Raw genomic sequence first — 25,209 nt, 5'->3', positions numbered from 1 at the left:
CCAAAAAGCTAACTATACTCCCACAGAATCCGAATAGACTTAATCTTGGCTACTGGAGAAAAGGTCTCATCATAGTCCACTCCAGGAATTTGAGAGAAACCCTTTGCAACCAGTCTAGCCTTATATGTGTCTACATTACCATCCATGTCGGTCTTCTTCTTGAAGACCCATTTGCACCCTACTGTCTTACGACCTGGTACATTCTCAACCAAGTTCCAAACTTGACTGTCATACATGGACTGTATTTCGCTGTCCATCGCCTCTTTCCACTTGGCTGACTCAGGGCCTGCCATTGCTTCCGCGTAACTGTTAGGTTCATCCAGACCTATCAGTGTCTCATCACTGATAAGTGTATCTCCTTCTGCAGTAATATGGAATCCATAGTAATTCTCAGGAGCATTCCTAACCCCTGTGGAACGCCTCAGAGGTACAGACTTTTCAATTGGCTCAACAGGAGTTTCCTCCTCAAGTTGAGTGCTAGGGTTTGAAGTTCCTTCACCGGTTGACTCTTGAATTTCTTCAAGATCAACTTGCCTCCCACTGTTTCCTTGGCTTATGAACTCTCTCTCTCTAAAGAAAGCCCTCCTAGCTACAAAGACCACATTTTCACTAGGTCTGTAGAAGAGGTAACCAAAGGATTGTTGTGGGTAGCCGATGAAAATACACCTCTCGCTTCGGGGTTCGAGCTTATCATGAGTCTCGCGTCTCACGAAAGCCTCACAACCCCAAATCTTGATGTGGTCTAGTTTGGGTACTTTACCAGTCCACATCTCGTGAGGAGTTTTGGCAACTTTCTTTGTAGGGACTAGATTAAGGATATGGGCGGCAGTCTCTAAGGAATACCCCCAGAATGAGATTGGTAGCGAAGTTCGACTCATCATGGAACGAAACATATCTAACAAGGTTCGATTACGCCTCTCAGCCACACCATTCAACTGTGGTGTCCTGGGAGGTGTCAATTGTGAGACTATCCCACATTCCCTTAGATAGTCAAGGAACTTTGAACTAAGATACTCACCACCACGATCGGATCGAAGCATCTTAATGTTCCTGCCCAATTGATTCTCGACTTCCTGTTTAAATTCCTTAAACCTCTCGAAAGTCTCTGACTTATGCTTAATTAAGTAGACATATCCATATCTACTGTAATCATCAGTAAAAGTCAAATAATAACGATTAGCATCCCTTGTGGCATGTTTGAATGGTCCACACACATCCGTGTGTACAAGGTCCAACAAACCTTCACCTCTCTCACAAGAACCTGTGAAGGGTGACTTTGTCATTTTTCCACGTAGGCATGATTCGCAACTATCATCTGACTTTAGGTCAAATGACTCCAAGACTCCATCCTTTTGGAGTTGGCCTATGCGTTTCTTGCTTATATGTCCAAGACGACGATGCCATAATGATGCTTTATCCAAGTTATTATTATTAATAGAATCAATACACAAAACATTATTTCCTAAGTTATCTATAACAGATACAACTTCATACACACCATCACAAGGTAATGCTTTAAAATAAAGAACATTATTAAAGAAAGCATCAATCGAACCAACTTCATTATTAAACGAAAAGGTAAACCCTTGTTTGTACAAAGCATGAAAGGAAATAATATTTCTTGCCATTCCTGGCGAATAACAAGATTTATTCAAATCTAAATTAAACCCACTATTTAGCGATAAAGTATAAACTCCAATCTTGGTAACAGGTAAAGCTTTCCTATTCCCCATGACTAAGTTTATTCTTCCTTGCTCCACATTCTCACTTCTTCTTAGTCCCTATAAGTCACAACAAATATGAATACCACAACCAGTATCAAGGACCCAAGAGTTAGAATGGGGTGAGTTATTAGAAATGATAGTGTAAATACCTGCATGGTTGGGTTTAACTTTCCCATCCTTCACATCTTGCTGGTATTTTGGGCAGTTCCGCTTCCAATGTGATTTTTCATGGCAATAGAAGCATTCAGCCTCTTTTGGGTCAGAAGAAGGAGTGATGAAACCTTTCTTGGTTCCACTTGAAGAAGAGCCATCAAGGGTCCGAGCCTTGATACCCTTAGAAGAGCTCTTTCTCTTCAACCCTCGACTTTTTCCGATTGCCAAAACCGGAGTAGAGTTTGGAGTAGGAGTGTTAACAACCGACTTCCCCTTAAGACCTGTTTCTGCGGTCTTGAGAAGTCCCTGAAGTTTGCTGAGTGTGACCTCTTCCTTATTCATGTGATATGTCATGCGGAATTGATCATAGCACGATGGTAAGGAGTGCAAAATGATATCTATTGCAAGCTCCTTAGGGAAGTTCACATTAAGCTTCAACAAACGATCCACATACCTTTGCATTTTCTGCATGTGGATCGTGACGGATTCCCCGTCCTTCATCATGGCTGTTATCATGGAGCAGATGATTTCATACCTCTCTTGTCGTGCACTTTGATGGTATCTTTCCATCAAATCTTGGTGCATTTCATAAGGGAAGAAATCCACATAAGACTTTTGGAGTTCCGCTGTCATCGTGGCCATCATGATGCATGCCACTTTCGTGGCATCCCTTTCATGTGCCTGAAAGTCAGCGATCTCCTGGGGAGTTGCAGTGGTCTCATCAATCTCCTTAAGCTCCTTGTCAAGGACATATTCTTAGTCCTCGTAGCGGGTAATCATCCTGATGTTTCTGATCCACTCATTGAAGTTGGACCCATAAAAAGTGACTTTCCCACACAAGTTTATAAGGGTAAAGGAGCTATTAGGGTTAGAGCCAGAAGCAGCATTGTTTGAAGACATCTGAAAGAAGAGGACAAGATTAGTTTAAATATTAAGAGAGTCCTTAATAAAACACCCAAATGTAATATTAAGGCTAGGATCCAATCACAATATATTATAACTTGGAAGAGGTATGCCGTAATCCAAGCTATAACATATTTGAAAGGTAGGTGAATGACGATTCACCAATTTCCACCACGAAAAACGAAATATTAAATATTAGGTTTTTTATTGGTTCTTAGAAATTCCTAGATTCTTTGAGATTCAATGAACTTATCAAAGGCATGTTTCAATCTCGAGCGTGCCCTCCAAGTTTTGTGACTGGGATACCGAGGATCACAAAACGAGGTGTGAAGTAACCATGCAAATCACTTGGTACCCTTAAAGTTTATCACTCAATCGATATGCCGGTAAACCACACACGCTCCATCGATACTATAATAAACCTTAAGTCACCCTTTACCTACCTTGTTAAGTCCAAGTTAGTGTGCCGGTTAACCACACACGCTCCACCAACGACTTAAACAAAGTGTAAAGTGTAATTTCATGGATTAGCACCTTATTCACATTTTTCCTAAAGTAACTAAGATTGGGAATTTAATAAAACATTTAGTTACTTTATAATATTCATCATACTTTTAATGAGAATTTATAAGTCCTTGTCTTACCCGTTCGGCTAACGACCCTCCACCGATCAAGCAAGCGGTGGGTGAGAGTGGACACCCATTAAGTTACCATTTTATAGGCAACAACCTTATACCCACCTTATAGACCGGTTTCATGAATGAGGCGTACTAGCGGTAAGACGACTTTGTTCTTATACATATATAATTATTAAATCATAATAATATAAGTATAAGGGTTGAGTTTTAACTTTTAAAATTCTAAGGGTTGGAACTAAAGTTTAACTTGACTTTACTTGTTCCAAAACTTGAGGGCAAGTTTTGTAAACTTTCAAAACTTTTCATTTCTTGTAACTTATGAGTTTAATAGAGTAATAAAATGAAGACTCTTCATTTTTCTAGATCTTGTGTTCTTTTAATGGTATTTAACTCAAGTGACTTTTGGTTTTCCATAACTTGAGGACAAGTTATGGATACCATTAAAACACATTATGATCAAGAATTAAACTACCACATAGGTTACAAATAATTCCTATGATCATCTAAACATCATAAGATCAAGAACATGAACATAAGCACTTTCATGAATCAAAACTACACTTAAAACTTTGTAATTTTGATAACTAGTTGTTGTAAATGGATTAGCAACGACATTACACCATCTAAAACAAGTTTTCAAGTACCAAAACAGTTTAGGGTAATGTTTCTAGTCCATTTCCAGCAACTAAAGTCGAAAATCTGCACTCTGTGGCTCCTACTCGCCGAGTGCATGAACCTACTCGGCGAGTAGGTTGAAGATACAAGTGAACTCGGCGAGTCTCCCCATGGACTCGGCGAGTTCATTAGGCAGACAACAAGTTTTTTGAATTTTTTCAACTTTTAAGCACAAATAACAAACAAACAAGCCTAGTCTCTGATACCACTGATGGGTTTTGAGCATTCTAATACTTCCTAAGTGTACATGCAACCCTAATAACCTTGGATCTATGTTTGTCTAATTATCATGCAAAGTTGAATTCCAAGGTTATATTCCTATCTAGCATACATGGGGAACAATTTTAACTTGAATGAAAGATAAAATAACTTACCTTGTTGTTGCTTATGTTCCTTGAAACCTTGTGAGCCTATCACCCCAAGTGTGATGCCTCAAATGCTTCACACAACACCAAATTCTCTTGGAAAGACTCTTGAGAGAATACACACTTCTTGAAATCGGCCAAGCCCTCTAGTTTCTTATGTGTAACCGATTTTGGTGGAGAATGGGACTCTTATATAGTGTTGACACATCTAGGGTTACACCATGTAAACCCTAATGTGTCATGACTCTTCATTTCCATGACCCATGGGTTTGTAACTCCCATGGAGCATCCATGGAGCATCCTATAGGTAGAACCCAACTTGATAACCCATGGAGCCTCTTAGCCCACTATACAAGATATGAATGATTTACATAATCAACCCATATATTTAATTAGTTATCCTTTGATCACTTAATTAATTTCAAATTAATTCTTTGATCAAACTAATCAAATAATATTATTAATATATTAGAACTTATAATATATTAATAATCTCCAAATGTTATTTCTCTCAATTAGTCTATTCAATTGCATGGTGCCATGCAACCCAAATGGACCATGTCGGGTCGGGTCAAGTACACACCCGAAATAGTTATGGACTTAGACACCTTATCCAACAGAGGTACGGTACCCACACCCTACGGTGTAATGTCAATAATCCTTGGTTGTCATAGTCGAAGGAGGAAACCTGTCCCACAATCCGCTCACTCTTCCGATGTTCCTCCTTCATGGCATCCTGCTAGGCCTCCCGAATCCGCTCCAACAGCGGAGTCGCCACTGAATTCCAAGGTTATATTCCTATCTAGCATACATGGGGAACAATTTTAACTTGAATGAAAGATAAAATAACTTACCTTGTTGTTGCTTATGTTCCTTGAAACCTTGTGAGCCTATCACCCCAAGTGTGATGCCTCAAATGCTTCACACAACACCAAATTCTCTTGGAAAGACTCTTGAGAGAATACACACTTCTTGAAATCGGCCAAGCCCTCTAGTTTCTTATGTGTAACCGATTTTGGTGGAGAATGGGACTCTTATATAGTGTTGACACATCTAGGGTTACACCATGTAAACCCTAATGTGTCATGACTCTTCATTTCCATGACCCATGGGTTTGTAACTCCCATGGAGCATCCATGGAGCATCCTATAGGTAGAACCCAAATTGATAACCCATGGAGCCTCTTAGCCCACTATACAAGATATGAATGATTTACATAATCAACCCATATATTTAATTAGTTATCCTTTGATCACTTAATTAATTTCAAATTAATTCTTTAATCAAACTAATCAAATAATATTATTAATATATTAGAACTTATAATATAGTAATAATCTCCAAATGTTATTTCTCTCAATTAGTCTATTCAATTGCATGGTGCCATGCAACCCAAATGGACCATGTCGGGTCGGGTCAAGTACACACCCGAAATAGTTATGGACTTAGACACCTTATCCAACAGAGGTATGGTACCCACACCCTACGGTGTAATGTCAATAATCCTTGGCTGTCATAGTCGAAGGAGGAAACCTGTCCCACAATCCGCTCACTCTTCCAATGTTCCTCCTTCATGGCATCCTGCTAGGCCTCCCGAATCCGCTCCAACAGCGGAGTCGCCACTGTCATCCTCATACAAATATCCCTGATCGGCGCTGCCTTGCGGCTAAGCGCGTCGACCACCACATTGGCCTTCCCCGGGTGGTAGGGGATCTCATAGTCATAATCCATTACCACATCAAGCCACCGACGCTGCTTCATATTCAGATTTGGCTGGTCCATGAGATACCTCAGGCTCTTGTGGTCCATGTAGATAGTACAATAAACCCCATATAGGTAATGGCGCCAAATCTTGAGGGCGAACACAACATCCCCCAACTCCAAATCATGCGTCGGGTAGTTCGCCTTGTGAGGCTTCAGCTGCCTAAAAGCGTAAGCAATAACATGCCCTCTCTGCATCAATAGTGCGCCCAAGCCCAAGATGGACGCTTCACAATATACTACAAAATCCTCCATGCCCTCTGGTAGGACTAATATTAGCGCCTCGCACAATATCTGTCTCAATGTCTCGAATGCAGTCTGCTGGTCAGGCCCCCAACAAAAGACCACGGCTTTCCTTGTCAGCCTGGTTAGGGGTACGACTATCTTGGAGAAGTCCTGGATGAATCTCCGATAGTAGCCTGCCAATCCCAGGAAGCTCCAAATCTCGGATGGAGACCTTGGAACCTCCCACCTCATCACGGCCTCTACCTTGGCCGGGTCAACCGAAATCCTGTCCTGGTTGATGAGATGCCTAAGGAACTGCACCTCGTGTAACCAGAACTTGCACTTGGAGAACTTGGCATACAAGCACTCCCTCCTCAAGGTATCCAGAACCTCCCACAGGTGTTCCTCATGCTACTCTCTCTTCTTGGAATATACCAAGATATATCAATAAAGACTATCACAGACCGATCCAACATCGGTTTGCACACGCGGTTAATGAGATCCATGAACACGGTAGAAGCATTGGTGAGCCCGAAGGGCATCACCACGAACTCATAATGGCCATAGCGCGTCCGGAAAGCAGTCTTCTGTACATCCTCCTCTTTGACCCTCATCTGATGATACCCTAAACGCAAGTTAATCTTGGAGAACCAAGATGCACCCTATAGTTTTCCAAAGAGATCATCGATCAGTGGGAGTGGATAACGGTTCTTCACCGTTACCTTATTCAGCTCCTGATAATCTATACATATCCGATGCGACCCGTCCTTCTTCTTCACAAACATAATCGTGGCTCCACAGGGAGAACTACTTGTTCTAATGAATCCCTTGTCTAACAGCTCTTGCAGCTGTGTAGAAAACTCATGGTTCTCATGAGGAGCTAACCGATACGGTGCCTTGAATATTGGAGCCGCACCAGGGACTAGGTTCATCCTGAACTCCACCTGTCGCTCCGGAGGTATCCCAGGAAGTTCCTCTGGGAACACATTTGCATCTCGCACCACCGGAACCTCGCTCGTCGTCGCCTTACCCGCCTCCCGGGTATCCATAATATACGCGACATACCCGGCGCAACCCTGCTGAAGGTAGCGCCTAGCCTTCGCCGCCGAACATAAAACTGGTCCCTGTAGTGGCCTCTCGCCCTGAATCACCAGATCTCCCCCACTCGGGGTCCTGATCCGCACCAACTGCTGCACGTAGTTGATCACTGCCCCATTGGGGCTCAACCAATCCATGCCTATAATCACTTTGTTCCCACGCAACGGAATGGGAACCAAGTCCACCAGGTAGCGCTCCTCAAATAACCGTAGAACGCAATCTCTGATAACCGTTGATGCTCGCACCGACCTATCATCGACAATCTCTACCTCTAAAGGGCAATCCAACATGCCCGAAGACTCAGTGAACCTCTTTCTAAGTGCAAGGGAAACAAACGATCGAGTGGCACCTGAGTCAAACAACACCTGAACTGGGATATCGTTCACATGGAACGATCCTAAATGTATATCAACAGAGCACATATCAATATCATAAACATCATATAAATAAATCAGAGGGAAACAATCATACCTGTCACCACATCGGGTGTAACACGTGCCTCCTCGATAGTCAACTGGAAGGCCCGACTCCTCACCATTGGAGTCTCTGACTCGCCCTACCGGCCATCAGTAATCCACAGGGTCGCTGGGACTGGCGCCTTCACGAGCGTTGCTGCTGTCAACTGGGGGCAGTTGGCCTTCTTGTGCCCCCGCTGGTTGCAGTGGAAAGACAGCAACTCAAACGTCTGAATAACCGGTGCAGGGGCGGTAGAGATTCGGGGGAGTTGTACTCGGTTGTCACAAATCAAAGGATTGTGGATGAGACGCAAGGATAGATCCTTGGATCTCCGGTTATGAGTAGACCTGAGTCATGTTCATGGAGGTATTCCAATCTAGGGTATTCCATCCTAAGGATGACCGGACCCTACGATTAACTGGACTTGATATGTTTGGTATTCCAACCCAAGGGTTTATTGGGCCAACATGTGAGGGATGCGAGGGTATTCCATCCTAGGGATGATTGGAACCGTCGTAGGCTTGCCTAGTATTCCAATTTGAGGCTGATTGGGCCAGGAATAAGTGTTCGTATTTATTAGTGGATTGATTATGTATGATATTCTAAGAGTTGAAGGATGCATTATCATGTCAGATCAAAGGGTTCGCCTCAGGAAGAGGAAAGTTGGGTTTCAAATACGTTGGATCAGCAGTATTTTGTTAATTTGGAAAGGTGGCATGCATTATAGACCTTTTAAAAGGTTCGGTTGGGATTTACATTATGTTTCACGTTTCACAATTACGAAAGTGCATCATGGATCAGAAGGCGGTGGTATCATTGGAGGACATTCAGGTCAATGAGCGCCTGAATTATGTTGAGAGGCCTTTGGCCTTTTGGAGAGAAGGGTGAAGGTTTGGCGGTACAAGGGGGTACCTTTGGTAAAGGTACTGTGGGAACACCAAAGGGGGGTTTGAGTGGACATGAGAACCGGAGGCGGGGGTGTGGGAGCACTATCCGAGGATGTTCACCATAGTAGACTTCGAGGACGAAGTCTAGTTCAAGTGGGGGAGAATTGTAATGCCCCAATTCTCGAATACCAATTTATGGTTATAAATTCTCATGAATTCAAGATATACTCGACGAGTTAGTTGCCTGACTCGTCGAGTAGCAGCAGGTTTGGGCCACGTGTTTAAGTGACCAACTCGCCGAGTTGGAAGAGTGACTCAACGAGTTGGAGTTGGAGGGTGAAACCCTAATTTCCGGGGTTTGGCACCATATTTAAGGGATCATTAGCTTCCCTTAGTCCCTTTGCAACCTCTTGAGAGTCCATAAACCCTAATTGGTGTGTGTGCTCCATATTAGTGTAAATTTCAAGCTTGGAAAGAAGACCTTGTTGCAAGAAGCTTGAAGATCAAGAAGTGGGAGGCAAGAACGTTTGTGGATTTGAAGTCTATCTCAGTTTAGCTTCATTTGAAGGTAACAAGTTGTTACCTTGGCACCCTTCTAGCTAGATCTTTCTATGTTCATGATTTGGGGCCATTTTAGCACGTTGGAGATTCATTTCGGGTCTTGGGCCATGATCTGAGGTTACAACCTCAAATCTAGTCTCATTTTGGTCCATGTAGTTGTAAACTTTCAGCCTTTAGCATGTTAGTGCACTTCTCTTGCCTAGAATCTCTTCTTTAGCTTGATTTGAGCCATTATCACCTTGCATGCACGTAAAGATTGCAACTTTACGTGATAAACATGCCTTAGGAGCCTAGATCTTCTGTTTGGAGCAGCCTAAAATCGTTTGTATGAATGAAGGACTAAAGGAACTTGACACATAGCATGAACGACTCGAAAAGTCTGATGAAGATTGTCGTAGACTTGACAAGTTGTATGAATGACTCGACGAGTCCAATGAAGATTGCCTTGGGATCGGCATGTTAGAAGAGTGACTCGGCGGGTTGGCAAGTTATCCAAGGAACTCGGCGAGTAGCTGAGGGTACTCGACGAGTTAAGGTCAAAATGGACTGTTGACCTTGACAGTTGACTTTGACTTTGACCAAGAGTCGATAGTTTAAATCTGAGGGTATTTTGGTAAATTGGGTATTTATAGCAAAGGACATTGGTAAATATAGGTGTTGGAGTTGGAGCTACATTTGGAGGAGTTTGACACTACCTTCCGAGCTACTTGCTAGGTGAGTTATCCTCACTATATCAACAGGGTCTACGACACCAAGGCCGAACCTTTATCGGATTTGTATCCGGGTATTTGCATGTTATGTTTACTGATCTGTTAGATCTGTGTCCTGGTAGTTAGGACGATATTATGTTTAGTGACCTGGTGTAGGTCAGTATCCAGGTATATAGGATGATGCTATGTTTGTGACCAGTTAGGTTGATATCCTGGTTATAGGATGTTGTTATGATATATGACGTAACTCCCCGATTCTCAGGTATTGACTTATGGGAATCTTTTTGGTATTTGGGTCTACCCGACGAGTTGGTCGCCCTACTCGTCGAGTAGCAGCGGGTTGGTCCACGCGTTTTAGTAACCGACACGCCAAGTCCAAGAAGGGACTAAACGAGTAGGAGCTGGCAGATGAAGCTGTAAATTTCGGGGCATTTCACCCTATTTAAAGGATCATTGGCCTCCCCCAGCCTCCCCTTTACAACCTCTTGTCTCTCTTTAACCCTAATTCGAGTGTGTGTGTGTGTTCTTTGCAGAGTTAAGCTTGGAGGAAGGATTTTGATGAAGTAATCAGTTGGGAAAATAAGCTACTTGAAGCAAGAGTTTTCCTTCAAGGACGTGACCTACTGGAAAGGTTTCTCGTGATTAAGCCAAGATCTGAAGTCATAACTTCAGATCTGAACTCCCCTTGGCTTCTAGATTCATAAAGTCATCAGCTTTGCCTAGTAGGAGCTTTCCTTCAAGGACGTGACCTCATTGCAAGCTTAGTTTTGTCATTTTAGGGTCTTAAAGCCTTGCATGCACGGAACGTTTGCAACTTTATGTGATAAGCATGCCTAACGAAGTTGGATATGCAAATTGGGGCCTTGGCATGGCTTAAAAAGTGTCGGCATGGTTAAAGGACTGAAGAGACTCGGCGAGTCACATGAAGATGGTCATGAACTTGACGAGTTGGATGAACAACTCGGCGAGTCCGACGGAGATTTCCGTAGACTCGACGAGTTCGACGAACAACTCGCCGAGTCAGTTAAGGTTTCCTCGATTGATAGATGTGTGTGAACTTGTCGAGTTGCAATAAGGAAAACTCGGCAAGTGGCCTTAGAGTTTCGATTGCGAACCTTAGGAACTCGACGTGTCACTCTGGTGACTCGGCGAGTGGGCGAGTATCTCAAGGAACTCATTGAGTAGCTGAGGATACTCGACGAGTTAGGGTCAGCATGGACTGTTAACCTTGACTATTGATTTTGACTTTGACCAGGGGTTGACTAGTCGACTTATGGGGCACCTTGAAAGATTGAGAACTTACGAGTATGGTTATATTATGATAATAGGTGGTGGAGTTTGTGGCAGTGATCCGAGAGTTGGAGTTTATCTACCGAGTCGACATTTGCAAGGTGAATTATCCTCACTATACTAAGGGGTCTAGGGCACCAAGGACGGCCCATTGGATATGTTATCCTAGCAGTGTTAGTATGTTGAGTATGAAGTTAGTGTTGCATGCTAGTGGTTATGCTAGTTAGGTAGATCTATAGGACTACCTGTGTTGTTATATGATTATTTGCATGCTTAGTGGTTATGTTATATGTTTTTATGCTATGTGGGATGGGATGAGGTGAGACTGCTTCGTGCGGTAAACCAACATACTTGGGAGCATTCCAGTTACGGGCTAAGGGCGACTCGTACTGTGGGCTCGATGGCAAGCCAGATTTGATCTGTGGGCCGAAAGCAATCCAGACTCACACTGTGGGCCCTGGGCAGGGGTAATCCAGTCTGTAAAGTTGTGGACCCATTACATGGTATTCAGTTTGTTATGTTATTGCTGACATGGTTACGTGGATTGTATATGTATTGGTATTTTCGGGGAACTCACTATGCTTTCGGGCTTACAGTTTCAGTTTATTGTTTCAGGTACATCAGGGGATCGTGTCCAGGATACTCTGATATAAAATTTTTGGAAACCTGTTTTGTAATAACTATTAAATTTGGAATGCATTTTCAAATATTAAAACTGGCTTGATTTTTATGGGTGTTACAAGTTGGTATCAGAGCCTTGGTTTGAGTGAAATATAGGAACATTCGTGTGAATCCAGACTCAAATCAAGGAAAGGTTTTCAAAATGATTTCCAAAATGGTTTTCAAAATAAGTAAAGGAGGATGCAGGATGTACGGTCAGCCGGAGCCAGTAAGTAGATCCCAAAATACCATACAGTTATTTGATTATGTGATATGTTAGAACAACATGCTAGTACTAGGCTAGGGATCTTTAGGAATTGCATGATTACATGATGCCTGCTAGCCTAGGGTTTTCCTTAAATGAGATTGACATCATTACTGTAGCTACTTGTGTATGCATCATAGATGTATATAATTAAGATCTTATAGCTTGAGAATGTTGATTTGGCCTTATGTTCTATTCTTATTGATTAGGGCTTAGGGTAGGATCGAATATTCAAAAGTCTATGAGTTCCAAGCGTTATGTATGGCTAGCATACACTAGTGCTGCAGGGTTGGTGGAAGTTTCATGGATGGGTGGATAGTGAGAAGCTGTGAGGCTAGTCGTGAGATAGTTTAGCATTCCTCTAGGAATGAGGGTTGGGCGCTAGCTATGATACATATGTTGTTAGGGTGTTGTGGTGATACTTGAGACAAATATGGGAAGGTGTGGAAGGTAGTATGGGCCCGTACTACTGAAAGCACAGGACCCATACGCGTAGAAAGGGAGTCATAACACCTAGGGTTTAGTCGGGAGTTGGCCCCTTATTGCTATGCGATCATCTGATATATGTTGGTGTGTTTTTAGTATGGTGATGATGAGACGTTTTGTGACTGCATCCAGGTCGGGATCAGGATCAGGGGACGGAGTCTAGGAGGTGCCGGCAGCACCTGAGCCTGTGGTACAGATGGGGACAGATGAGCTTGACGTCAGGATTCGAGAGCACCTGTATGACAGGTTGACACTTTGTTCCGGGTGCAGCTACCAGAGATGTTTGGGTCTATTAAGACTATTATGGTTGAGTACTTTGACGAGCGTTACGCAGCCCTTGCAGAGATGGTTGTCGCCGCAACTGTACCAACGACGAGAGGAGGTGGAGCTGGACGAGGTTTCCAATGTCGGGACTTCGATAACACGAAGCCCCCGACATTTGATGGTACTTAGGATGCGATTAGAGTTATGAGGTGGTTATCTAACGTGGAGGGTTGTTTCTTCATTTGTTCCTATCGTACTGACCAACAGGTCAGATGTGCCCTGAACCTGCTGAGGCTAGGGGCCAAGGATTGGTGGAGACTGACGACCAGATTGTACACTGATGATCAGAGAGTTGTTGTTACTTGGGAGCAGTTCAGGGAGATGTTCCGTGACCGATACGTTCCACGGGTGGAGCGGGAGTGGTTAGCTCAGGAGTTTTTGATTTTGAGGCAGGATGGAGAGTCAGTGATGGAGATCACCCATATGTTTTCATAGAGGGCGATTTTCTTCCCAGAGTTTGCTTCCGAGTAGGCTCAGATGACTCGTTATCTGAGCATGCTCAAGACTGACATCCATCAGTTTGGGTCTACCCAGCGATGTGACACTCTGTTGGAGTTGCAGGAGGCCGCTAGGCGTCGTGAGTTGGAGATCGACTTGCAGTTGAGGGAGCAGCGTCCGACTCTGGCACAGTCTCAGCCGATGCCGAAGCGGTCTAAGACCGCTGATTCTAGGACTGGGGTCAACAGAGCCGCATATGTGGGAAGTGCGGTATGAGTCATTCTGGAGTATGTCGAGCGGGTAGCGGATGCCACAGGTGTAGCAAGGAGGGGCATTATGCGAAGGATTGTCGCCAGGGCCCCCCAGTTTTGGGTATGAGGTTGTGCTACCACTGTGATCAGGTTGGCCGTGTGAAGGCCAACTGCCCATTGCTAGCCGCCAAGCCAGCGCAGGCTCTAGTGCCAGCTACTTTGAGCATCGTTGATGGGAGGCCTGTTAAGGCCGAGCCTCTGAAGGTTCAGGGGCGTGCTTTCCAACTTACGACAGAGGAGGCCAGAGCAGCACCAGATCTGGTTGCTGGTATGTTTCTCTCCTTTAACTCGTGTATTATATTTGTGTTATGCTTATATGTGGTACCTGTGCTTAGGTACATTTTTATTAAACTCCTTGCCTGCTTTGGTTTTATTTGACTCGGGGGCGAGTCGGTCTTTCGTATCTCAGACGTTTAGTAAGGGGTTCAGTGTGCCAGTTGATGAGCTAAAGTGTTCGTTGCAAGTTTCTATCGCCAACGAACATGGAGTTTCGGCTTCTTCGGTCTACCGAGGATGTCGGTTGGAGATCTTCGGAGTGGTCTTTCCGATAGACTTGATTCTGATTCCTATGGAAGAAGTATGCGTGATTGTGGGTATGGATTGTCTTAGTCGCTTCGGTGCCATGATAGATTGCGAGTTCCAGCAAGTGGTAGTTCGAACCCCAAGTGGGGGACAACTGATTGTATATGGTGAAGGAACCAGAGCGGGATTGGGGTTCTATTCAGCCGCCAAAGCTCGGTAGTATATTCATCACGGGTGTGCGGGATACCTAGCGTACATGGTAGATAGGCAGTTTGGAGACCAGACTTCAGTCTCAGAGGTTCCAGTGGTTAGTGAGTTTGCTGACGTGTTTTCGGAGGAGTTGCCAGGGATACCTCTGGAGAGGCAGGTTGAGTTTCGGATCGACCTGGTGCCGGGTGCGGCTCGTATTGCCAAGGCGTCGTACCATTTGGCGCCACCCGAGATGTAGGAGTTGTCTTCACAACTGCAGGAATTGGGAAAACAGTTCATTCGACCTAGCAATTCTCCATGTAGATCACTATTCCACTTCGTTAGGAAGAAGGATGGATCGCACCGGATGTGCATTGACAATAGGGAGTTGAACAAGTTGACTGTGAAGAACCGTTATCCACTTCCGAGGATAGACAATCTCTTCGATCAGTTACAGGGTGCATCTTGGTTCTCCAAGATTGACTTGAGATCGGGATATCATCAAGTCCGGGTTAGAGAGGACGACGTGGAGAAGACCGTGTTTCGGACTCGTTATGGTCACTACGAGTTCATGGTGATGCTGTTTGGGCTCACCAACGTGCTAGCAGTATTCATGGACCTGATGAATCGGGTATGCAGACCGATGCTTGATCGCTCGGTCATTATGTTCATAGATTATATCTTGGTGTATTCCAAGACCCGAGAGCAGCACAAGGAGCACCTTAGGGAGCTATTGGATGTTCTGAGACGAGAACGACTGTATGCCAAGTTCTCGAAGTGTGAATTTTGGTTACGAGAGGTCCAGTTCCTCGGACACCTCATTAACAAGGAGGAGATTTTGGTTGACCCGGACAAAATCGAGGCAGTTATGAAGTGGGAGGTGCCGAGGTCTCCTTCGGATATCAGGAGTTTTCTGGGGTTAGCAGGGTATTACCAGAGATTTATTCGAGACTTCTCCAAGATTGTAGTACCCCTCACTAGTCTAACGAGGCAGGGGGTGGATTTCCGGTAGGGCCCCCAGCAGCAAAGGGCGTTTGAGACCCTCAGATGGTGTTTGTTTGAGGCTCCAGTTTTGACACTCCCCGAGGGAGTAGAGGATTTTGTGGTATGATGTGATGCATCCATCACAGGTTTAGGGGCGGTCCTCATGCAGAGAGGATGAGTGATAGCCTCTGCATCGCGGCAGCTGAAGTCACATGAGACGAGATACCCTGCACATGATCTAGAGCTAGGAGCGGTGGTATTCGCTCTCAAGACTTGGAGGCATTACCTATATGGGGTCCGTTGTACCATATACACAGATCACAAGAGTTTGAGACACAACATGGATCAACCGAACCTGAATATGAGACAGCGCAGGTGGTTAGATGTAGTCAAGGACTACGATTGCGAGATCCTTTACCACCATGGCAAAGCGAATGTGGTTGCAGACGCGTCGAGGCGCAAGTCAGCTGGGTCTTCCACCCCATCAAAGTGTATGAGGATAGCGGTGGATTCCCCACTGGTGAGTTTGATCAAAGATGCCCAGGTCGAGGGCATACGAGCAGAGAACTGGAAGATGGAAAGGATCAAGGGTGAAAGCGCTCGGTTTGTTCAGGATAGCTTGGGGTTATTGACCCGATGTGGCCGAGTTTGGGTTCCGATGACTGGTTGAGTCAGGCGTATAGTGATGGAGGAGGCTCATAAGTCTCATTTTTCCATACACCTGGGGGCCACCAAGATGTACCGAGATCTGAGTTTGAGTTACTCGTGGGTCGTGGCCATGTATGAAGTGATAAATCGCTTGGTATGTCGAGAGGTGATTGACCTGTAGGATGGTCAAGGCCGAGCGTCAGAGGCCGCATGGTAAGCTGCAGCCTTTGGAGATTCCCATGTGGAAATGGGAGCAGATCACGACGGACTTCATTACGAAGCTGAAAAGGATGGCGAAAGGATTCGATGTCATATGGGTCATCTTGGATCGCTTGACTAAGAGTTCTCATTTCTTAGAAATACGGGAGAGCTCTTCGGCCGAGAGGTTGGCCGACTTATACGTCCGAGAGATCATTGCTCACCACGGGATTTCGGTCTCCATTGTATCAGACCGAGATGTTAGATTCACCTCCCGTTTCTGGCAGAAGTTCCACAAGGAACTGAGCATACGCTTGCAATTTAGCACAACGTTTCATCCGGAGATAGATGGTCAGAGCGAGCGGACCATTCAGACCCTCGAGGATATGTTGAGGGCGTGTGTCATTGATTTTGGTGGGAGTTGAGATTACCACCTACCTCTTGCAGAGTTTGCTTACAACAATAGCTACCATTGCATCATTGGTGCCCCGCCTTTTGAGTTATTGTATGGGCGTATATTTTGCACCCCTATTTGTTGGGGTGAGGTTGGATACTGAGTGATGGGACGGACGGAGGTAGTCCTGCAGACTACCGAGAAGATTCAGCAGATTAGGCAGCGACTGCAGACCGCCTAGAGTCGGCAGAAGAGTTACACCGATAAATGCCGATCTGATTTAGAGTTTCAGGTGGGTGATATGGTGCTTGATGTGCACAAAATTACCCACTAATTTTAATATTTATAACCTAACAAACTTAACTATCTATGCACTTATAGGCAGTGTACCAAGTCAGATTACAGTATAGCTTGGGTAAGTCGGGTGTCGATCACAGGGAACGGTGTTCTAATTACTTTACTTACTATTAAACTAACCTAATTTATTAACAAATTTAATAAAGGGTTTTATCTGATTTTACAAGATCAGATGAACTTAAATCCAATTCAATAAGTAAAAACACACACTCTTGTTTAGATTGAATCCACTTCTCCCTTATGGCTAGCTAACAATTACGGATTACTAAGTTGGTTTTTAATTATATTAGTAATTTAGTTCTATCTTACCAATATTTAACTAATTCATGTCAAACCATGTATGTTCACACATAATTAAACACAGAACTAATTATAGTTGTAAATACGCTATATAAGATTTGTTGTGTAAACGCAATTATGATCACAATTCTCGTTCTCTAGCACAGCTAAACTTTATTTATTCTAATTATTAACTAAGATTGGTCAATCCTAGCTCTAACAATTCAATGTTCACTAAATTATTAGGTAAACAGGTTCATGCAGTTTAACGGTCACTAAGCTACACAGAACCTGTAATTAAGCAATTAGATAAACAAATATTAACATGCTAGGTCATACAAATCAAACACAAGCAAATTTTCACCAACTAAGCTTAATCCATAATCATATAACTATTCATAAGTTCAAAGCTTCATCTAGCTAAACAAGAGTAGCTAGATTCAGCTGCTCGTCATAGTAATTAAACTAACACATCTAAAACTAATGAAAGACATGTTCTAAAAATAAACCTTTACTTCTTTTGGTGTTGAAAACCCTCTTCCAAAACCTTTCTTTCGTTCTTATTCGTCTTCTGGAACTCTTTTTCTTCTGCCAAAAGTCCTCCTTTTCATAATAATCATAAGAACTTATATAATACTTAAAAACTCGCGCCACGTCGTGGCCAGGTTGCGCCACGTCGTGGGATTCAAGAAATCCGTATTCTTCTAGGAAATCCTCCGCGTCGCGATGCTTATCTTCTGGAACACCCGTGCCACGTCGTGGGCTTCATCGCCACGTCGTGAATTTAGTTCTTATCGTGAATTTATTATTTTCTTGTCTTCCAAGCCTCCCATGTTCCCCATTTTCTCACCTTTGGTCCCTTTCTTCGAAAATCCTTTGTATTGACTGAAAATAACAATTTAAACTCATAAGTATCATTATTCTAAACATATTATCAATTTATTAATAAAAATGTACTTAAATACTGCCTAAAAATAAGTGTAAATATGGCAATATCAAAATACCCCACACTTAGGCGTTGCTTGCCCTCAAGCAAATTTCAACTTAATTCTTAATTACTAAAACTACACAGAACAATCCGACTCTAGTTTAGCCATTATGCCAAAACCTCAACGCATGCATTTGTGTCTAAAATTCTCCTAAAGTACCCCCATACTTTAAATACTCACAATCTTCATAAACACTCGCCCACTTTTTCCGAACAATGCTCATTTTATGCAACCCTCCGAATCCATCCGCAGAAAACCTCCCAACCTCAAGGTATTTTTAGTTGAGCAACCTAAGCGTACATAAACTAGAATTACAATTTTTCGATACCACTATGGAGCTCTTTTTGGAATTGTTCACTTCTTTGACATTTGATCTTTAGTTTCTTTGAATTCACCACCATTGTTGATTTGATTTCTGGTATCTTCAACTTTTTTTTTTAAATTTCTTGAGAATTTTGATCTTTTGATCTTCACTTTATTTGCTCCAAAATTCTTCACACTTTTCTTTCCGTAATTCTTTCTCTTTTTTTTTACATGTACCTCTTTTTTTTCACTCAAAACCTACATGCTTAAGCAGAGGCGCTCAACCTCAACCTTTATTGGTTGATGATAATAATTTTCCTGGATACATTTCAGGTTTAGGCTGCTAAACATATTGCATCCCTCAAACCAAGCGGGGTTATGTTTTTGTTCCATGATTTCACTAAAATAAGGGAGGCCACAAATGCACTATAACATGTATTAGCTCAACTAAACATTTGAACTTTCATCGGATCATCCCGCATAATACTAGCAATTATAGCTCAAATTATTAGTACTAGATTCAATTAATTTTAATTTTCCAAAATTTTCTAGCAATTTACTTTTTCTACCCCTACCCCACACTTATTTCATACAATGCCCTCATTGTATGTAAAAAAACAAATCAAAATTAAAGAAAAGGGAGAAAAAGGAACAGACTCCCCTGGGATAGTGGCGTGAGCATCTCCAAAAGCGTGGACTATGTACAATTGGACTTCCAAAAATCAAAACTCGGTGTAAAACTGGTAGAATACGTAAATAAACCACGAACCGAACTCGAAACGTCAATTCGTCAAAGTGTGTATTTGTAAGGAAAAATGTGGCAATGATAAACTGGATCACGTCGTGATATGGGTAGAAACCGCAAACACCAAAAAGCTAAACTACTATAAATTGCAAGAGCGCCACGACGTGGCACAAGGAGTCCACGTCGTGGAAACTGAACCTCAGCAGAAAATGACTTGTTTGCTTTATTTACTCTAGCAGCTTTGACCAATGGCCAACTGGTTGCCGACGCTTCTATGCAAATATATTTCCCAACTATAACCTCTCTCCTAATAGACCCCACACTTATCTTGAATTGTGATTCCGACTCACGACTCTAAGCTTCTTTGACTAGACAAACACGACTCGAAAGTTAACCTTCTATGCTCCTTAGAATTCCAACGCGAATCTGAAAAATTAGATCAACCCAAAAGAAAAATAAAGTAACATAATAGTCTTAATAAAGTTTTACATCACACACTAAAGTTAACATAAAAAAAAACTACTCAAAAACAGAACAAAAGAAATAAAATCAATCATCATCTTGATCTTGTGCTCCACTCGGCCCTGCTCCATCATCTTGTGGACGCCATAGCTCATCCCATGTCGGAAAATAGGGATATTATGGTGGCATAGAAGGTGGTCGGGTCACACCCAAATGTGAATAGATACCCTCAGTAAGCTGGGTATGGTAAATAGCATGACCTCGTAGATTATCCAAATACGTTCCCACCCGACTCTGAAAAGGGTCGGTGGGCACTCCCTGAACATACTGCGAAGCAGCACGCTCTCGTTCGACCTCTCCTCTAGCCCGCACATTCTGACGCCTCGGCCTGGCTGGTGGCTGCTGTCCCGGCTGTACTTCCTCCTGTTCGTCATCGATCGGTGGTATAACAAAGCGACTCCCGATATTCACCACCGCGCGCATCACACCCAAGACTTGAATGGTCAAGTCTGTGTCCGGGAATCGAGTGAGATTCCTCACAAAGTCATGGGTCAAAATTTGATATGACCTAGCCAGGCGAGTAACCAAATGCCCCCCAGTAATCGGGCTCCCAGGCCTAGAATTGGCCGCTTTCTTCCCCATAAACCTTGCCAACATATAAGGCAAATCACAACAAACCCTCGGGGTAATAAGTGTCCATAAATAAAATAGATTTTGGATGGGGACCTTATCACCATGATGCTTGATTGATTGAAAACGTGATATGGCGGTGCAAAAATCGGAAAATAGGATTCCGTATTTGTGACTCACTCGAGTCACGAGTGTTGTACTCATGGTTAGAAATGCCCCGCCAAAACTGCACATCCAAAGTACCCGGAGTCAAATCCCGCACACATCCAAGCAAGAAAGGAATAAAAAATGGAGATTGCGTCTCCACTTCCGTATAGAGCCCCATACGCCAAGCAAACTCCCAAAGACTACACTCACGATATACACCCCCAAGACGAAACACAAGTGCCCTATTGTAGGTGACATCAAGGGTGCACTCTTCAAAACAAACGGTAGAAAAAAATTCTACCGACAATTCCCGGAACACGGGTTCTTGAATGGCGAATAAATTCCTCCACCCGTGACAAGTGAACAAAAATTGATCTACAACATAAGTCTTTGACCAATAACGTTCCAGCTCCACTACCATCCCCACTCTACCAAACCATCCCCAATCAATAATTGGGGCTATTGCAAACTCCCTATTGTATAACCATCCAAGTCGATTCTCATAGGTTGTTAGCAACGGTCGGGGAATGTTTTGAGGGTACTGGTATAGAGGATGTATGCTTGCCACATCTATTGGGCCTTCTTCCTGCTGGACAGCTCGTCGTGGTCCCATTCTGCAAACAAAAGCAAAGCAAAGAAGCAAACAAATAACACATTAAAACATATATAAATGGTCTGCCAGAAGTCACGACGTGGCCAGGATGCGCCACGTCGTGGGTCACGTCGAACCCAGATTCTGAATCGGTCATGTTTACGTGCGATTTCCATAAATAAAGTTCTTGGGGTTTGTTCCTATGGACTTTTAAATAACATGCAAACTAAAATCGGACACTAGATTCAACCAATTTCGTGAATCATTCAAACCCTAATCACGAAAACTTGAAATTGGAAGAAGTAATTGCAAAATAATGAGTAAAACACATACCAAATGGAGTAATTAGCAAGATCTTGCAAGGAATTTGGAAGTATAATAAGAAATTGGCAGTAGGGTTGTGATGTTCTCGTGAGTGCGGCAGTCTTCCAAGTGGGGGGTAGGGGTTTCTCGGTCAAAGGGTTTTAAGCGATTGGTCCCCCCTGATTTTTAAAGGCCACGACGTGGCGGGCTCTGCCCACGTCGTGGACCTTAAATTTCCTAAGATCGCGTATTATAGTTTAACCCACGACGTAGCTGGCTATGCCCACGTCGTGGGAGCTGTCAGATGCAAAATTTTAATAATATTCATCTTATTAACTAATTTCTTTGCAAATCAATCATTATTTAAAGTCCCCTACAGCTATTTCTCTACTTATTACCGGTTTTTAGATGATGAATTGATGTCTTTCCTAATTAAAAAGAAAATAAAAAAGAAGAAAAAATTGCAAACCAAACTCGGGTTGCCTCCCGAGAAGCGCTTCTTTTTCTTGGAGTGTTGAGCTGGACTCCGTGCCTTCTACGTTGACTCTTCGGAAGAGTCTACCACCAGGATCTTTTGTTCCTTGAACCGCCGTTTATAAGCTTGAACTCTCCTTTTATACGCCTTCTTTGAATTTTCTTTTTTTGCTTTTCCATCTTCTTCATGCTTTCGTTTTGTGCCCTTTGTGTGTTCCTTGCTCTCCATAGCGTTCCCCTCTTCTTTCACCACCGGCCTTGTTACTTTTGAAGTGACTTCCTCTTCATCACTTGTCATTTCCTCGTCCTCCTTGCTCACCCAAGAAGGTGGGTTCTGGTAAGCTATGACTTCAATCAAATACGGAACAGATGCCCTTGGTTTTGTCCTCTTGGCTTGATGAACTACCTTTATCTCTTCTTCCATAAGCTTTTCCAACTTTTCTAGTTCATTCTCCTCATTAATCGTGAACACCTCTTCTTTATCTTCTTGAAAGTCATTTCTTATCCCGAAGACTTCTTGTTCATCTCCAACCCTCAAAGTGAGCTTGGACTCGCGAATATCAACCAGGGCACCAGCAGTGTTAAGCAATGGCCGACCAAGGATTATCGGAACATCCGTGTCTTCCTTCATGTCCAAGACTACAAAATCTATTGGAAAAACAATTTTTCCGATTTTCACCAAAATATCCTCCACTATGCCTCGGGGTTGTGTCACCGAACAGTTCGCCATGTGAATCTTCATCTTTGTAGCCTTCATCTTCTGAATCTCCAATTTTTGATAAAATGAAAAAGGCATTAGATTAATGCTAGCCCCGGAATCGGCTAAAGCATTAACCTTCATTTTATTCCCAAACTCGCATGGAAGAGTGAGACGTCCAGGATCCCCCATCTTTTCTGGTGTTTCTCCCAACACAACTTTTGAAATTTGCTCACTTAGAATCACTGTAGACTGTTTCTTTAATTGCCTTCGCGTATCTATCAAGTCTTGCAGTAATTTCTGGTTCTCGGAAGCTTTGGATAAGGACTCAACAAAGGGAGTATTAATTGGAATCCCTTTCACATGCTTCACAAACTCTAAATGTTCCTTCTCCAGTTGACTAAGTGCTGCACGGGTGGGAAATGGCATAGGAGGATGATAATCTGGAATAGGCTCAAAAGATTTTTGCTCAGACTTGCGCCACATCGTGGCCAGAGGCGTGCCACGTCGTGGCGAGCCTGGTTCAGCATTCTCTCCATTTTCGATCCTTGATTTCTTGGGCTGCTGCGGTTGTTCTTCCAACGCCTCCAGGAACTCGGATATTGTATCTTCTTCAGTATCGATGGCCATTACGTGAGATTGGGCTTTTACTTCGGGATTCTTCGGGGACAATTTTTCATGGACTAAAGTGGCTAGTTGACCAAATTGTACTTCAAGGTTATGGATGGAGGCTTGCTGGTTCTTCATCAATGTTTGTTGTTCCATGATAGCGGAATCCGTGGCATCATGTCTCTTTTCCGAAGCCTCCATAAACTTCATCAAAATGGTCTCTAGGTCGGGTTTCTTCTCGATTGGTGGCTGCTCCTTTTGGTAAAAGCCTCGACCTGTCTGCCTATACTTCTCTTCTTTTTGCTTTTTATACTCTTCATATGGCAGCCACTCCTTCTTTGGTTTCCTCCAGTCGTCATCAAACTTATCCCCACTAGAGTAGCACACTTGAGCTTTTCTGTTCCCAAACTCATCCATATTGCAGTCCTTGGTCAAGTGTGGACCCCTGCATCGCTCGCACCCCACTCTTATGGCATGTATCGACTGGTTCATTTGTGTTATCCGGCGATCCATGTTATTTAGCATGGCCATGACAGCTGCAATTTCTTCAATTTGGGTCCCTCCACCGCCTTTACTTCCGTCTTGCCTCGGGTTATGGTATTCGCGGGAGTGTTTCGCGAATTCTTCGATGAGCTCCTTGACCTCCCTTGGATTTTTCTTTGTCAACGGTCCTTGAGAATCAAGGAGTTGTCTTGTCATTACATTGACCCCATCATAAAAGATTGACATCTCTTGCTGCACATTTAGGTCATGTTGAGGGCAATTTCTGAGTAAGCCCTTGTACCGCTCCCATGCTTCGTATAGTGACTCCCCCGGTTGTTGCTCAAAGTTGGCTATCGCCTTCTTGAGTTTGGCTATCTTGGATGGCGGGCAGAACTGGTCCAGGAATTGCTCACGCATTTGAGCCCAAGTGGTGATTGTACCTGGTGGGAGTGCTTTTAACCACTCCTTAGCAGCTCCTTTGAAAGTGATGGGAAGCATCCTAAGCAAGACTGTATTTCTGGTGACATTTGGGACATTGAAGTAATCCGCAATGTCGTTGACTTCGTCTAGATGCTTAAAAGCATCCTCATGATCCTTCCCGAAAAATGGGATGTCCTTCAGTGCTGTCAATATGTGTCCCTTCAGCTCGAATGTGGCAGTGGCAGGAATTGCGGGTTGGACTAACCCAGGACCCATATCATCTCGGATCCGCTTTTTGTATGCTCCCATGGACATTTCTTCAATCGCTGCCATCTCGTTCCTTGGCTCGTTCTCGGGTTCACTTGTGTGTTCTTCAAGTTCTGGCTCGGTATCGCTTTCGGACTCGGTTTGCACGGGTGTGTGATCCAAATGCTCAAGATTGCTCTTGTGCTTCGCTGATGAACTGGACTCTCCTGTCTTCTTTCCCGACTTCCTAGAAAAGGCTGACTTCAATTCTTGAAAGGGCGTCTTTTTCTTGTGAAATGCAGATTCGGGGTCTTCCAGTGGTGGCACCAAGTGTGTGTTTGAGCTTCTGGTCATGAACTCCTGCAACTTGCTAAACTAAAACGTAAAACTGAACTAAAATAAGAAAAACTAACTACCAACTAAAAGTTTTTTTCTTTTTTTTTTTTTTTTTTTTTTTTTTTTTTTTTTTTAAATTTTGCCTGTCCACGTCGTGGCAAGTATGTGGCCACGTCGTGGACTCTGTGATTAACAAAAAAAATTTATTTTGCTGAAAAATTAACTTTTTGTGGCTGTGACTCCACAAGAAGGATCGATTAATTTAATGCAAA

General features: G+C 43.4%; 1 non-coding gene across 1 annotated transcript; it reads left to right on the top strand.

Moving 5' to 3' along the window:
* Positions 1-24,197: 24,197 nt before the first annotated feature.
* LOC145055864 (small nucleolar RNA R71) lies at positions 24,198-24,304 on the top strand. The gene has a single exon (XR_013685413.1). It is a non-coding gene; the product is annotated as a small nucleolar RNA R71 (small nucleolar RNA).
* The last annotated feature ends 905 nt before the right edge of the window (positions 24,305-25,209 follow it).

This window comes from Lactuca serriola, chromosome 5 (assembly GCF_051521515.1).
Source record: "Lactuca serriola cultivar US96UC23 chromosome 5, Lser_US96UC23_V15, whole genome shotgun sequence".
Lineage (NCBI taxonomy): Eukaryota > Viridiplantae > Streptophyta > Magnoliopsida > Asterales > Asteraceae > Lactuca > Lactuca serriola.
Note: the sequence above shows the minus strand (reverse complement) of the source record. Positions and strands in the feature narration are given on the sequence as shown.